At 35.4% G+C, this 12,801-nt stretch overlaps 1 protein-coding gene across 1 annotated transcript in view; it reads right to left on the minus strand.

Moving 5' to 3' along the window:
- LOC145676394 (uncharacterized) overlaps positions 1 to 1,537 on the minus strand; it is a 45,385-nt gene extending 43,848 nt beyond the window's left edge. The window contains exon 1 of the mRNA XM_081747243.1: positions 1,169 to 1,537. The gene's annotated coding sequence lies outside the window, so the exon portion shown is untranslated. The remainder of the gene's footprint in view (positions 1 to 1,168) is intronic.
- Between the last annotated feature and the right edge of the window lie 11,264 nt (positions 1,538 to 12,801).

Here is a 12,801-nt window from a genome sequence, read left to right on the forward strand (position 1 = left end):
CAATCGCTGATTTTTACCGTGCAGATTGGTTACACGGATCCATACGTAAATCCACGAAATACACCCATTCTCCCTGCATACACCTTCTATACCTTAAGCAATCATTTTTCAGTGGTGCACTTGTTATTCTGCTGCAGTACATTTTGGCCCTTGTACTTATAGTGTACATTACTTTGTCTTGGACAGTGACTGCAACTGATTCATCTGACCCGGTTCCCGGAGCAGTTTAGGAATGATTCCTAAATTGCTCCGGGAACTGGGTGAGATGAATCGGTTGCAGTCACTGTTTGAGTCAAAGTAAAGACTTGCCGGGATGACTGTAGCGGAATTATTATTATTCCATTCGTTACTTCATTATATTACCACAAAATATTTGCATGGGCAATCTAACAACAGTCCACCTAGCACAGGTAAAGTACAGGGGGGTTATAACAAGTAACTGTCGAAAATTAGAATTATTCGAATAGCTATTCCAATATACTTGCGCATAATATTTATAACGTGCGCCACGACTACCAGATTTGGTACAGGTAAGGTTCAGAAGGCCACCAAAAATTACTGTCGAAAACTAGAACTTTCCCAGTAGTTATTCCCACATACTTTTGCATACTATTTACACTGTGCTACATGACTACCACATTTGGGACAGGTAAGGTTCAGTGGGGCCATTATAAGCGACAAAAAACTGAGAAGGATGTACGCATAGTCTCAGATCCCAACCATGTGTATCATTCAACTTGTTCAACTCGGTGTTTTGAAACTTAACATGTTATTGTCGGCACTTACGCTTCTAAAGTGGGACAGTGCAATTTAAGAGCAATATTTTTATTGTATCAGTCAAATGAACTGACAGTTTTCTTTGAGATATACGATTGGCAGTAAACACTATAGAGAAAAATTTCCTTTTTTTTTTTTTTTTTTTGTATGGAATATGCACCGTGCTGGCATCAACGGTTTTATCACCACCTCCAATGATAAGCCACTATATCAGCGCCAATTATAAGTGTGTATGCAATTATATACAGCGAGAAAATAATTATGGCGCGGGGAGGGAGTTCACAACGTTGAGAGCCCTTGCATAAAATTTGTCGGGAGCCACTAAATCTATTGTTTACCTTTTGTAAGCTTAAGAAAATATCTCAAACACTAAAACTATTATAAAACTTACTTCGTCCTCACATGACAAACTGCGTATTAAAATATTCTCGTTCTGTTGTATGCAAGCATATGTTTCGTTTGCTTATATTCATGTTTTCTTTCTCGTTTTATAATTACGATGTTTTACCAATAAGGAAGTCATCATACAGCCACTGTCAATCACACGAAGACAAAACTAAATTCCATTTTTGCTGGAATGCAGCACTGTTTTCGAAACTCTCATACACTGATTAATAAAAGGAAAATACTGTATACATTCCTAATGGCATATTGCTCCCGTAAGATATTCACACAAATTAAAACATGTTATTCAATTATAATCAAACCCTACTACACTCAAAATTCCGACACCGCTGCTGATTTTTTACCAACAGATGGCAGGGTAATCACTGTTGCCAACTCGCCAGTGTGAAATGTCCCTAGTTTAGTACTCTAAAGTCGCTAGAAGTCGCTAAACGCCTCCTGCCAAGTCGCTAAAAAAAGTCGCTATATAATTTTACAAAGGAATTAAAATAATTTAAATATTTTTCATGTACAATGGAAGTCTCGAGTATTTTTTCTTTTAAAAAAATGACCATCTTGACAAAACCACTGCACTATGCGCTTTCAAGAATACAAAATTAATAAATATAGCATTAAAAGTTTGCAAATACAGTACTTGAAATTTTGAATCACTTTTTCCCATTTCTTCTTATAGAGTAAGGTTATATATTTTGGAGGAGTTGGGAAATTCATTTTGCTTTCGTATTGGAACAATTCACCGAACTCACCCCACGAAATTTCTGTATAATTTATATTAAGAACAACCGCAGTTAAATTAATATATAAATCACACGCACTACACTGAACCAGAAAATCACAACGTTCTCCAACGTCACTGTCACTGTACGCACTGTGCAATGGAAGAGGTTACCAGCGATTACGCAACTAGTTAGATACGGGAAATTCCCGGATTTCCGAACCGCAGTGAAGAAGGGCATAATCCTCATAGCAGCGATGAATCCAACGAAGTAAGTCGCTCATAGCAGTAGTGTTACCGACAAAACCACTGCACTATGCGCTTTCAAGAATACAAAATTAATAAATATAGCATTAAAAGTTTGCAAATACAGTACTTGAAATTTTGGATCACTTTTTCCCATTTCTTCTTATAGAGTAAGGTTATATATTTTGGAGGAGTTATTAGTGATCAGTGTGAAAGTAATTATTAGTATCAAAAACTGCAAAATTTTGAAAACTTTAATATAAATATAGAACAAAATATTTGAATTCCTAAATGTCGCTAGATTTGTCGCTAGGCGCTAAATAAAAATTTTTGTCGTTAGACACTTCCAAAAGTCGTTAGTTCTAGCGACAAAGTCGCTAAATTGGCAACACTGAGGGTAATTTGTTGTAGAGTTGCCAATTTAGCTACTTTGGGCCTTATGCAGAGTCGTTCTGAAGCTTGATTAGTTTCATACTAAAGAGTACGATTAACATATGTTTCCTGCAGTAGTCAGGTCTTTACTATGACGGTAATCAGACTTTAAAACGACTTTGCATAAGGCGATTTGTGGCTAAAACTGGCCATTTTGAGAACCTGGCTAACCAAAAATTTTCAAAAAAGCCACCAGTGCAGTGATGCCAATTGAAGGGAAATTTACCTTGGCACAGGGAAATTTTGAGTAAATTTTGGAAAAAGGGAAATTTCTTGTAATCTCTCAATATTGCAGGGAAATTTGAACCTCTCTTCAGTCATTTATAGATTGAATGTATTTACGTATCTGATTAATTTCATTAAAATTCAGTATAAATTCAACATCCTATTTGTTCCAAAGATAATCCGTTGCACATATTTCACATAAATTCTCACAAGTTATCTTGCTTTGCATTCGTTAATATTCATCAACATTACACATCGATCAACATATTCAGTTAAATGCGAAACATAACAACAATGCTTATTTAATATATTTTAACAAAATTAATCTTCCCATTGTTGAATTAAATGCAATGCAATAAGATGAAATATTTCTCAATTAAATTATCATTCCAACTATTATAACAGTTTGGTTTGATTCGTGTTCGGGACGTGTCGTGAATGTAAATATGTATATATGGGTGAATACTGGATCATAAGTGTATGTGTGTTAGTTTACAAATTTTCTAGTGACTGTGCGCACAGAATTATAAATTCTTCAAAATTCCGCATCTCTAAACTTTGATTTAGTTTGTATTGTGCTTACGAACATTCCTCGTATACAGTTAAAGACAGTAGAAGCTAGAGTTTTCTTTGTAACTGTTCGTATTCTTTTCAGTAAATATGGTAGTGCTGTTCTTAAGTAAGCACATACCAAATATATACTTAATATTTTCTTTGTACCTTAGGTTACATTAATATTAAAATCTATCATGATATCTAGAATAAAAATTAAATTTACATAATATTTATTTTATATTTTTTTATGATTTATTTAGGTTGTCCGTCCTGACCGAGGCATTTATAGGGTTTTTTCTCAGTCACACCAGGCAAATGCAGAGATTGCACCTTTAACATAGGTCCTGACCTACACCTTTCCATATCGTTTCCCCTCCTCTATCGCGACGCCTTAGATACCTAAACAACAAATCAAGTTCAAATTCAGCATAAGCTCAAAGGAAGGCTGTCAGGTATGTGCTTATATGTGGTTATAAGATTGGGATGAGGGGGTGGAAGCGAAAACGATTAAAAATACGTTTACTAAGTACAGTACTTGAACAGTTTGGATGAAGGTAAAGTTTCTCCGGAAAAGGAAATTCTAAAGCTTGTGAAGGGAAAACGGCTCTGAAGGAATTTGCATCACTGCACCAGTGGCTTTTCTAGCCATATGACTTTTGCTTTTAACAATTTCTAGGCATTTTCTGAGTTTAACCTGCTTTTCATATACTATGTGTGACATTTGGCAATTTTCTGAAGTTTGATTGGTTCTCTATTCTAAACTTCACTGCCAGGTATCGTCATATTTAGGGCTGCCAGATGTCCCAGTTTTCAATGAAGGAAATAACTGTCCCGAAAAAGGCTTTCGGCATAACTGTTTGTCCCGGTTTTCATTCTTCAGGTTGAAAAAATTAAATCTGCAAGAACTAGTATGTCCCACTAAAAGCGGAAGGTTGGGACGACTTAGGCAGAGGGACCAGATGGGAATCAATCGATTCGTATTAACAAGTACATCAATAATTCGTATGCTATTTTCCCGAAAATTCAATTTTTACCCGGGAAAATAGTAAAAATTCGGGAATTTGGGCAATGGGGACAAGTTGTCGACAGGGGCAAAATGGATATCATTCGATTCGTAATGACATATTAGATCAATAATTTATATGCCATTTTCCTGAAAATTCAATTTTTACCCGGGAAAAGAATAAAAATTCGGGAATTTCGACAATGCGGACCAGTTGTCGACAGGGACGAGATGGGTATCATTCGATTCGTATTAACAAGTAGTTCAATCGTTTGTATGCCATTTTCCCGAAAATTTAATTTTTACCGGGGAAAATAATAAAAATTCGGGAATTTGGGCAATGGTGATCAGTTGTCGACAGGGACGAGATGAGTATCATTCGATTTGTATTAACAAGTAGATCAATAATTTGTATGCCATTTTCCCGAAAATTCAATTTTTACCCGGGGAAATAACAAAATTCGAAAATTTGAGCAATGGGACCACTTGTCGGAAGGGACGAGATGGGTATCATTCGATTCGTATTAACAAGTAAATCAAGAATTCGTATGCCATTTTCCCGTAAATTTAAGTTTTAACGGGAAAATTTTAAAAAAATGGGAATTTGGGCAATGGGGTAACGTTGTCGATAGGGACGAGGTGGGTATCATTCGATTCGTATTAACAAGTGCATCAATAATTCCTATGCTATTTTCACGAAAATACAATTTTTACACGGGAAATTAATAAAATTTCGGGAATTTGAGCAAGCGGGACAAGTTGTCGACAATGACGAGATGGACATCATTCGATTTGTATTAACAAGTAGATCAATAATTTGTATGCCATTTTCCCGAAAATCCAATTTTTACCAGGATGAATAATAAAAATTTGCGAATTTGGGCACTGGAGAAAAGTTGTCGACAGGGACGAGATGAGCATCAATCGATTCCTATTAAAACTAGTTCAATAATTCATATGCCATTTTCTCCAAAATTCAATTTTAAAACGGGGAAATAATAAAAAAATCGGAAATTTGCGCAACTGGGACCAATGTCGACAGGAACGAGATGGGAATCATTAGATTTGTATTCACAAGTACTCAAAAATTCGTATGCCACTTTCCTGAAAATTCAATTTTTACACGGGAAAAGAATAAAAATTCGGCAATTTGGGCAATTGGGACCAATGTCGACAGAAACGAAATGGGAATCATTAGATTTGTATTCACAAGTACTCAAAAATTCGTATGTCATTTTCCTGAAAATTCAATTCTTACCCGGTAAAATAATAAAAATTCGGCAATTTGGGCAATGGGCACCAGTTGTCGACAGGGACAATCTGGGTATCATTCGATTAGTATTAACAAGTAGATCAATAATTCGTATGCCATTTTTCCGAAAATTAAATTTTTACCCAGGAAAATAAAAAATAGGGAATTTGCGCAATGGGGACCAGTTGTCGCTAGGGACGAGGTGGGTGTCATTCGATTTGTATTAACAAGTACATCAATAATTCGTATGCCATTTTCTCGAAAATTTAAGTTTTACCCCGGAAAAAAATTCGGGAATTTGGGCAAGAGGGACCATTTGTCGATACGAACGAGATGGGTATCATTCGATTCGTATTAATAAGTAGATCAATATTTTGTGTGCCGTTTTCCCGAAAATTTAATTTTTACCCGGGGAAGTAATAAAAATTCAGGAATTTGGGCAATGGGGACAAGTTGTCGACAGGGACGAGATGAATATCATTCCATTCGTAATGACATATTAGATCAATCATTTGTATGTCATTTTCCTAAAAATTCAATTTTTACCCGGAAAAAGAATAAAAATTCGGGAATTTCGGCAGTTGGGACCAATGTCGACAGGAACGAGATGGGAATCATTCGATTTGTATTGACAAGTAGTTCAACAATTCGTATGCCAATTTCCCGAAAATTCAATTTTTACCCGGGAAAATAAAAATTCGGGAATTTGGGCAATGGCGACCAGGCCTCGAAAGCGACGTGGATGGTGTCATTCGATACGTAATAATAAGTAGATCAATAATTTGAATTATATTTTCCCGAAAAGTCAATTTTTACCGAGCCAGGGATCAACTGGGTATCATTCCATTCCTATTCATAAGTAGATTTATAATTCCTCTGCTATTTTCCCGAAAAATCAATTTTTACACGGGAAAATAAAAATTTCGGAATTTGGGTAATGCGGACCATTTGTCGACTGGCACGAGAAGGGTGTCATTTGATTCGTATTAACAAGTAGATCAATAACTCGTATGTATTTTTCACGAAAATTCAATTTTTACCCCAGAAAATGATAAAAATTCGGAAACTTGGGCAATTGGGACCAGTTGTCGACAGGGACGAGATTGGTATCGTTCGATTCGCAATAACATGTAGGTCAATAATTTGTATGCCATTTTCCCGAAAATTCAATTCTAACCGGGAAAAAATTCGGGAATTTGGGCAAGGGGACCCGTTATCGACAGGGACGGTGTGGGTATCATTCGATTTGTATTAACAAGTAGATCAATAATTCGTATGACATATTCTCGAAAATTCAATTTTCAAACGGGGAAATAACCAAATTCGAAAATTTGGGCAATGGGGAACACTTGTCGGAAGGGACGAGATGGGTATCATTCGATTCGTATTAACAAGTGCATCAATATTTCGTATGCTATTTTGTCGAAAATTCAATTTTTACCCGGGGAAATTTTAAAAAATGGGAATTTGGGCAATGGGGACCAGTTGTCGAGAGGGAGGAGATGGGAATCATTCGACTCATATTAACAAGTAGTTCAATAATTTGTATGCCGTTTTCCCGAAAATTCAATTTTTACCCGGGAAAATAAAAATTCGGTAATTTGGGCAATGGGGACCAATTGTCAACAGGGACGAGATGAGTATCATTCGATTTGTATTAGCAAATAGATCAATAATTTGTATGCCATTTTCCCGAAAATTCAATTTTTACTCGGGGAAATAATAAAAATTTGCGAATTTGGGCAATGAGGACAATTTGTCGAAAGGGACGAAATGGGTATCAATCGATTCGTATTAACAAGTAAATCAATAATTCATATGCCATTTTCCCGTAAATTTAAGTTTTAACTGAAAAATTTTAAAAAGTGGGAATTTGGGCAAAAGGGAAACGTTGTCGACAAGAACGAGATGGACATCATTCGATTCGTATTAATAAGTAGATAATTATTCATAAGAATTTTTTTTTCAAAAATTCCATTTCTACCCTGGAAAATAATAAAAATTCGAAAATTTGGGCAATGGGGACCACTTGTCGGAAGGAACGAGATGGATATCATTCGATTCGTATTAACAAGTAAATCAATAATTCATATGCCATTTTCCCGTAAATTTAAGTTTTAACTGAAAAATTTTAAAAAGTGGGAATTTGGGCAAAGGGGAAACGTTGTCGACAAGAACGAGATGGACATCATTCGATTCGTATTAACAAGTAGGTCAATAATTCGTATGCCATTTCCCCGACAATTCAAAGTTTACCGGAGAAAATAATAAAAATTCCGGAATTTGGGCAATGGAGACAAGTTGTCGACAGGGACAAAATGGATGTCATTCCATTCGTGTTGACATATTAGATCAATAATTTGTATGCCATTTTCCTGAAAATTCAATTTTTACCCGGGAAAATAATAAAAATTTGCGAATTTGGGCAATGAGGACAATTTGTCGAAAGGGACGAAATGGGTATCAATCGATTCCTATTAAAACTAGTTCAATAATTCATATGCCATTTTCTCCAAAAATCAATTTTTACCCGGGGAAATAATAAAAATTCGGAAATTTGGGCAATTGGGACCAATGTCGACAGGGACGAGATGGGAATCATTAGATTTGTATTCACAAGTACTCAAAAATTCCTATACCATTTTCCTGAAAATTCAATTCTAACCCGATAATAAAAAATTGGCAATTTGGGCAATGGGGACCGGTTGTCGACAGGGACAAGGTGAGTATCATTCGATTAGTATTAAAAAGTAGATCAATAATGCGTATGACATTTTCCCGAAAATTTAATATTTACCCAGGAAAATAAAAATTAGGGAATTTGCGCAGCGGGGACCAGTTGTCGGTAGGGACGAGGTGGGTGTCATTCGATTTGTATTAACAAGTACACCAATAATTCATATGCCATTTTCTCGAAAATTAAACTTTTACCCCGGAAAATAAAAAATTCGGGAATTTGCGCAAGAGGGACCATTTGTCGATACAAACGAGATGGGTTTCGTTCGATTCGTATTAGTAAGTAGATCAATATTTTGTGTGCCGTTTTCCCGAAAATTTAATTTTTACCCGGGAAATAATAAAAATTCGGGAATTTGGGCAATGGTGACCTGGCCTCGAAAGCGACGTGGATGGTGTCATTCGATACTTAATAATAAGAAGATCAATAATTTGAATTATATTTTCCGGAAAAGTCAATTTTTACCGGGTCAGGGACCAACTGGGTATCATTCCATTCGTATTCATAATTAGATCAATAATTCTTTGCCATTTTCCCGAAAATTCAATTTTTACCCTGGAAATAAAAATTCGGGAATTTGGGCAATAGGGACCAATTGTCGACAGGAACGAGATGGGTATCATTAAATTTGTATTCACAAGAACTCAAAAATTCGTATGCCATTTTCTCGAAAATTTAATTCTTACCCGGTAAAATAATTAAATTTCGGGAATTTGGGTAATGGGAATCGGTTGTGGACAGTTAAAAGATGGGTGTCATTCGATTTGTATTAACCTGGAGGTCAATAATTTGTATGTCATTTAAAAATTGAATTTTCTGAAACTGAAATGACATACTAGTTGTTGATTTACTTGTTTATATGAATCGAATTATATCCAGCTCGTCCCTGTTAACAACTGGTCCCCATTGCCCAAATTCTCGAATTTTAATATTTTCACGGGTAAAAATTGAATTTTCCAGAAAATAAGATACGAATTATTGATCTAATTGATAAGACGAATCGATTAATACCCATCTCTTCACTGTCGACAACTGTCACAATTGCCCAAATTGCCGAATTTTTGTTACTTTTCCGTTTAAAAATTGAATTTTCGGGAATATGGCATACGAATTATTGAACTACTTGTTAATACGAATTGAATGATACCCATATCGTCCATGTCGACAACTGGTCCCATTGCCCTAACTCTCGAATTTTTATGTTCCCGAGACAGTTTAATTTTCGGGAAAATGACATACGGATAATTGATCTACTTGTTAATACCAGACGAATGATACCAATCTCGTCTATGTCAACGACAGTTCCCTATTACCCTAAATCCTAATTTTTTAATATTTTCCCGATAAAAATTGAATTTTTAAGAAAGAGTCAAACGGAATATTGATCTCCTTCTTAATACGAATCGAATGATACCCATCTCTTCCCTGTCGAAAACTAGTCCCCATTGCCCAAATTGCCGAATATTTAATATTTTCACGGGTAAAATTTGAATTTTCCAGAAAATAGGATACCAACTGTTGATCAACAAGTTAACATGAATCGATTAATACCCATCTTTTCCCTGTCGTCAACTGGACCCAATTGCCCAAATTCCTGAATTTTTATTATTTTCCCGTTTAAAAATAGAATTTTGGGGAAAACAACATACGAATTATTGATCTACTTGTTAATACGAATGGTATGATATCGATCTCGTCCCTGTCGACAACGGATCCTCATTGTCCAATTTCCGAATTTTTATTAATTTTCCGGGTAAAAATGAATTTTCGGAAAATGGCATAAGAATTTATGATCTGCTTGTTAATACGAATCGAATGATTTCCATCTCGTCCCTATCGACAACTTGTCTCCATTGCCGAAATTTCCGAATTTTTAACATTTTCCAAGGTAAAAATTGAGTTTTGGGGGAAAAAGACTTACCAGTTATTGATCTACTTGTTAATAAGTTTCGAATGATACATATTTCGTCCCTGTCGACAACTGGTCCCCATTTCCCAAATTCCCGAATTTTTTATTTTCCCTTGTAAAAATTGAACTTTCGAGAAAATGGCCTACGAATTATTGATCTACTTGCCAATACGAATCAAATGATACCCACCTCGTCCCTGTGGACAACAGTTCCCCATTGCCCGGATTCTCGAATTTTTATTATTTTTCCGGGTAAACATTCAATTTTCGTAAACATTCATACGAATTATTGATCTACGTGTTAATACGAATCGAATGATATGCATCTCGCCCCTGTCGACAACTGGACCGCATTGCCCTAATTCCGAATTTTTTATTATTTTCGCGGGTAAAAATTGAATTTTCCAGAAATTTGGATACGAATTATCGATCTACTTGTTACTACGAATTGTATGATTGCCATCACGTCCCTGTCGACAACTGGCCGAAATTGCCCAAATTCCCCATTTTTTTATTTTCCCGGGAAAATTTTAATTTTCGGGTAAATTACATACAAATTATTGATCAATTTGTTAATACGAATCGAATGATACCCATCTCGTCCCTGTCGACAACTGGTCCCAAGTGCCCAAATTGACGAATTTTTATTATTTTCCAGGGTAGAAATGGAATTTTTGAAAAAAAAATTCTTATGAATAATTATCTACTTATTAATACGAATCGAATGATACCCACCTCGTTCCTGTTGACAACTGGTCCGCATTCCCGAAATTCCCGCATTTTTATTATCTTGCAATGTAAAAAATAAATTTTCGGGAAAAAAACTTATGAATTATTGATCTACTTGTTAATAGGAATCGAATGATGCCGACCACGTTCCTCTGGACAACTGGTCCTTATTGACCTAATTCCCGAATTTTTATTATTTTGCCGGTAAAAATTTAATTTGGGGAAAAAAGGGAAACGTATTAATGATCTACTTTTAATACGAATCAAATGATGCCTATCTTTTCCTTGTCGACAAGTGGTCTCCATTGCCCAAATTCCCGAATTTTTAATATTTTCCAGGTAAAAATTGAAATTTGGGGGAAAAAGGGAAATGTATTAATGATATATTTTTAATACGAATCGAATGATACCCATCTTTTCCCTGTCGACATGTGGTTCCCATTGCCCAAATTCCCGAATTTTTAATATTATCGCGGTTAAATTTGAATTCTCCAGAAAATAGAATACGAATTATTAATGTAATTGTTAATACGAATCGATTAATGCCTAGCTCTTCCCTGTCGACAGCTGGTCCCAATTTACCAAATTGCCGAAATTTTATTAATTTCCCGTTTAAATATTAAATTTTCGAAGAAAATGTCATACGAAATATTGATCTATTTGTTAATACGAATTGAATGATACCCATCTCATCCCTGTCGGCAACTTGTTCCTATTTTCAAAATTCCCGAATTTTTATTATTTTCCCGGGGAGAAATTGAATTTTCGGAAAATGGCATAAGAATTATTGATCTACTTGTTAATACAAATCGAATGATACCCACCTCGACCCAATGGGCAACAGGTCCCCACTGCCAAAATTCTCAAATTTTTATTTTTTCTCGGGTAAAAATTGAATTTTCCGGAAAAAAATAAACGTATTAATGATCTACTTTTTAATACGAATCGAATGATACTCATCTCGTCCCTCTCGACAACTGGTCCCCATTGCCCAAATTCCCGAATTTTTATTATTTTCCAGTTTAAAATTTGAATTTTTGGGGAAAAGGACTTACGAGTTATTGATCTACTTGTTAATAAGTTTCGAATGATACATATTTCGTCCCTGTCGACAACTGGTCCCCATTTCCCAAATTCCCGAATTTTTTATTTTCCCGTGTAAAAATTGAATTTTCGAAAAAATGGCCTACGAATTGTTGATCTACTTGCCAATACGAATCAAATGATACCCATCTCGTCCCTGTGGACAACAGTTCCACATTGCCCAGATTCTCGAATTTTTATTTTTTTCCCGGGTAAACATTCAATTTTCGTAAACATTCATACGAATTATTGATTTACGTGTTAATACGAATCGAATGATATGCATCTCGTCCCTGTCGACAACTGGTCCCCATTGCCCTAATTCCAGATTTTTTTTTATTATTTTCCATGGTAAAATTTGAATTTTCCAGAAAATTGGATACGAATTATCGATCTACTTGTTACTACGAATTGTATGATAGCCATCACGTCCCTGTCGACAACTGGCCGAAATTGCCCAAATTCCCCAATTTTTTTTATTTTCCCGGGAAAAATTTAATTTTCGGGTAAATTACATACAAATTATTGATCAATTTGTTAATACGAATCGAATGATACCCATCTCGTCCCTGTCGACAACTGGTCCCAAGTGCCCAAATTGCCGATTTTTTTATATTTTCCAGGGTAGAAATGGAATTTAAAAAAAATACTTACGAATAATTATCTACTTATTAATACGAATCGAATGATACCCACCTCGTTCCTGTTGACAACTGGTCCCCATTCCCGAAAT

Source organism: Thermobia domestica, unplaced genomic scaffold (assembly GCF_964235325.1).
Source record: "Thermobia domestica unplaced genomic scaffold, izTheDome1.hap1.1 HAP1_SCAFFOLD_142, whole genome shotgun sequence".
In the NCBI taxonomy this organism is placed as follows: Eukaryota; Metazoa; Arthropoda; class Insecta; order Zygentoma; family Lepismatidae; genus Thermobia; species Thermobia domestica.